The sequence below is a fragment of the Pelobates fuscus genome, chromosome 6 (genome assembly GCF_036172605.1).
Source record: "Pelobates fuscus isolate aPelFus1 chromosome 6, aPelFus1.pri, whole genome shotgun sequence".
NCBI lineage: Eukaryota > Metazoa > Chordata > Amphibia > Anura > Pelobatidae > Pelobates > Pelobates fuscus.
In genome coordinates this window covers 89,038,355-89,043,030 of record NC_086322.1, presented here as the reverse complement: position 1 = coordinate 89,043,030, position 4,676 = coordinate 89,038,355, and positions in this window count along the sequence as shown.

Here is a 4,676-nt window from a genome sequence, read left to right as displayed (position 1 = left end):
AGGTGTCTCGCCGGCCAATTGGTAGAAAGGGTGCGAAACCAGTTTAAATGGTAGCCCTTCTCCTATTGGCCAGCACGGACGTCCAGGTGGCCCACGGGACTCTGCGGCTGTGAAGCCGCCTCATAGCTCCAAGGGGCTCGTGTCTCTGGTGGATATCTCCACGTAGGTAGCACCGGAGAGAGCTTTCTTTTGGCGGTTAGCAAGTGGCTCGTCACACCCTGCTCAGGATGCTGCATGTGCACATTAGCAATATCAATTCAGTCCATAGCAATAGCAATTCGTCGAGAGAGGGGCTGGGATATGGGCAACTACGGAACCCTAAGTTAGTGTCAAACCACTCGAAAATGTTTTGAAACAGAAACAGGGGGCGGCACAAGGGGCAAGTTGCCACCTTAAATGCTACATATTATATATTTTTAATTGGATAATACCAATTAGCTGACCTGAACAGAAAACGACAGAAACAAATCTGGATTACTAATCTGCCAGCACAACAGCAATACTATAATAATTACCATAAAGAGTCATGATAAGCATTGCATACGGTAATTTTTTTAAAATACATTATCTATATAACAACCCGAACAGTTTTTAGTGGTTTAGAACTGCAGCAATATGTAAAATGTAGTGCAGATCTAAGACTGCCCCTCCGAACTGTCAATCAGATAGCCAGAATATTTGATTCCAACTGTCCTGATATCAATTTGTCCTTCTATACTTCAAATTAATTTTTATTGCATTATCTATGTAATTTTATAATGGTTTAGCTCCAAAGGTGTGTAGATTATGCCCTTTCAGCTTGGCCCCTCTTCTTCTGGTAAAGTCTTTGGCTTCAATGAGGAAGTCTTGGACAGGGTGCAGTGATAGACTGAGAGTTAGCTTGCCCCACTGTCAGTGATGGACCCTCTGATCACCTAAACCGGGTACATGTCTCCCCAGGCCTCCACCTCCCCTAAAAGACTATAACACTATAACCCTTCCATGTCTCCCAACCCAGCACCTCTTTCCTGGTTGTCCAGAACAGCCTATCCTCCTCCAGGAGGCCGCTGAGACATGGTGTATGCGCATGTTACCGGGAGCGACCCTAAATTGTCCTGGATCACTAAAGCGGATCAGAGAGTCTTTGTGATCCTCTAAAACTTTTACTAGAGCATTCTCGGTCCCAGGACCCTCAATCAGGGCACTATTTGGAGGGATAACAGAGGAGGTGGAGAGGCATCGAATGACACCAATGACTTGAAGGAGCTCCATGTAGCCCCGTAAAGCGCCGTGTTTTTAGGTCACTGGGAAACTCAACCCAGCAATCTGTAACTATGCGCAAGATTGGAGGCTAGCCGTGTCACGCTGAACTTTGTGCTCCATCTAATTCTGGATAGCCAGAGTCAATCTGGGCGCTTTTTGGATAGAATGGTCGCCCCAGAGAGACCTTTCTGAGGATATATACCCTGTGGGGGGTGCTCTGTATTATTATGTGTGTTTTTATGTATTGCGCTCTCTGTATTCAGAAGATAATGAATTAAACTGAGAGCTATCTCCAATACACAAAGGTGCCTGGGTAGGCATGTGCTGTTATGAATAAAGACTGGTCTGGGTGTAAATCAGTTCTTCTTTATCATTCTCTAAGTCTAGGCTTGTGTCTGGGTGAGACAGCGGTACTTCGTGCAGGAAGGTATACTCACTCTGGAGCTGTACACACTGGGAAGGGACAACCTAGGTGGTAGTAACCCATCTTCTCAAGGGTATACCACCACAAGTCTATCATTAAATTGCCATTGAGAAAACTTACATCAGACACCAGAAGATCTTTAAAACGAAACCATTTGTAAGATGGCGCCTAGGACCTTCAGCCAAACTAAACCATTTGTAAGATGAAGTTGCTATGGTGCCTGGAGACCTTCTTTAATGTAGGCTCACTTTATTTGCCTCTCTGCTATATGAAATGTGGGAAGGCAGAACTTTTGCATTTTTATACCTATCTGTGTATGTCTATCTCCCCATGTTACATTATTGATTTAGGTCAGGCCAACACATCTTCTCCAATGGGAGCTGCAGATACATACACCCTAACACACACACACACAGCTACACACTCACTCCCACATGCACATACATACTCACAATTAGTTACTCCCACACACACACATAATACAGTATACACTTCCTTCAATCCAAGCACTTGTAGTTTTGACAAGCTCTCAGTGGAGGCTGCTTCACTGCACTGTGTGAACTGAAGTCACTGAAGTTCCAACCTTTGACTGCAGATTGCCATGACATTTGCACCGTCGTTATTCGGCAAGTGCTATAACTTTACTTAAATAATACACAGACACGTTTAATACTGTTGGAGTATAAAGTCCACAGCTTTATTAATTATTAAACAAATTAACATATTTAGGGTCATTGTCATTACTGACATTAGGTTACTATCCCCCCGCACAATACCCCTGACAATGACCCTACCACTTGAACAATCATTAACATTCCAATAACATTTTAACTTGTAACACACGGCCTACCAAAGAGGCCCCATAACCATACCGTTAACTGCAGGGGTGTACCCAGACACCCCTACCCCCTAGGTTCGTAGCCACCGAAGAGCTTGAACCTACCAACACTCATTTCCATCTGGCCTACTCCAGCATAGGCCTTGGCCTATCCACTTCCAATTCCAGCCAACTTCCTACTTTACCACGCCCTGTTCCCGCCGCTGTGACCAAACGGGAACTCATCACAACACCTAAGGGAGGGTGGGAGGGACAATTAACAGGTGAGTGAAGTTCTGATTAAAATGGCCCCTCTCTGAGATGGCCGCTATTTTAACTCCCTTAACCCCACCCCCAAGCTCCATTAGCTTAAACCAACCCCTAACTAACTGCACCTGCCCACTCTCTGGCTCTGTCAAGGCCCACTCCCCTTACTTCGTTGCTCCATGGGCTTCAGAATTTTAGTAAAGGCTGGCTGGAGTATATTGTGCAGGCAAACACTGCTCCCAGCCAGCCTCCTTAAACACATTTAAAAAAGGTGTCAATCTGAACCCTAATGCAGAGTAGGCCGTCATGGAGGAAAAATAGAGGTTTGGGGACTTGGCGACAAAAGGATTTATTGATTTGTAAATGGCTTACAGCCAGTATAATGAGACTCCTAATTCATGCAGTTCTCATTGATTGTATGTTTTAATGGCCGCCGATATGCAATGACCTAGCAAAGGTACTTAGTTGGACAGAGCTTATGTAATTGCTCAATTATATCTAAAAATAAAACTACTGCATGTTTGCAATAGTTTGTAGTAGTTACTGAGTTCTTTATTTTAACTAATCATAGTATAAGCGACTTGTCTACACAGTGACTAATTGATTGGCTATATGGCAGCAGCAACTAACATCTTTATTTAAGTGTATATAATTTACTACAATGTGCTGTAGTGATTATGGTGCCTGGAGCGCCCTGGCAACCTTGCAATGTAAGTAGTCAAATCATTCTAGAATGTCTAGACTTCTTACCTGGGTTCTGCCATGCACTGTTCCATGGCTCCACTACAGCATCCTCTCTATTTGTAAGTTCTTTGTCACAGCTAAGCCAACAGGTGCAGGGCTTAGTTCATTGACTGAGAGTGATCAGATGATGCTCTCAGCCAATTACCTGGTCCTGCACTGTAGAGTTTAGCTCAGAGGAACTAAGGAAAGCTCATAAGCAGGAGCTTCTGACTCTTCTGGTGGCTAAGAGGAGGCAGGGAGCGGGGAGCGGTGCCTGGCGTACGCCTCGAAAGAAGTAAGACCATTCTAAAATAGTTTGACTACTTACAATGGGGACCACGCAGCACCAGACAGCGGTCCCCTTGAAAAGTCTCTTCTTTATGCATGTAAAATTTATACAAGGCAGGATCATTCATAACATCGTAAATGTGTCAGGTTATAGCCAATCAATTTCTGAAAGGGGGCCCAAATAGCTGATTTGGGGCAAAAAATCCAGCTGCCAAGTTTGGCCTTAAATTAGTAATTCCCAGGTCAATGTAACATTTTAATGTTGAGTGAATATTCCTGATAGTCTATAAATATTGCCAGTTTTGTGCCAAGGATTCTTTGAGCAGCAGAATTCAGTGGGTCCATAGCTAAATGGACAGAAATGGAAATATAGTTGAGAGTGGGATGTGTGTTTCTTTTCCAAGAAGTGACAATGAAGAGGGGTTGTCACATGAATGCAGCTTCACAGTGTTTGGATAGTTATTACAATTATTGTACACAACAAAAACAAAATCACATCTCTGTGAAAACAAACCAGGAGTTATCACAATAAGCCTTACTTGTTCGTTTGTTTTTTTTACCCTGTGCATACTGGAACAGTAATATTGGAAGTATCCCTGGCAGGCGGTGCCTATATAAAGCATTCTAGTGCTGGACACAAATAGAATCAGACACAGACCCACAGCTGCTCCAGCACACATTCCCATACACCAAAGGGAGAAACCAAGTCTCCACCCTAGAGAGGGGGCACGGCACTTACTAAGAATTGTTACAGGCTTTGCACGTTACTTTAAGGTGCTATGATTACATTGGTAATCTAAATATGAACTAAATAGCAAACACGGTTTGTGTCAAGTTATTTGTGATGATTGAGGAGTGTTTGTGTGATTCTTGCCCCTGCTTGGCCTCCCCTCAGTGTGTGAGTGGTTGTGGCCA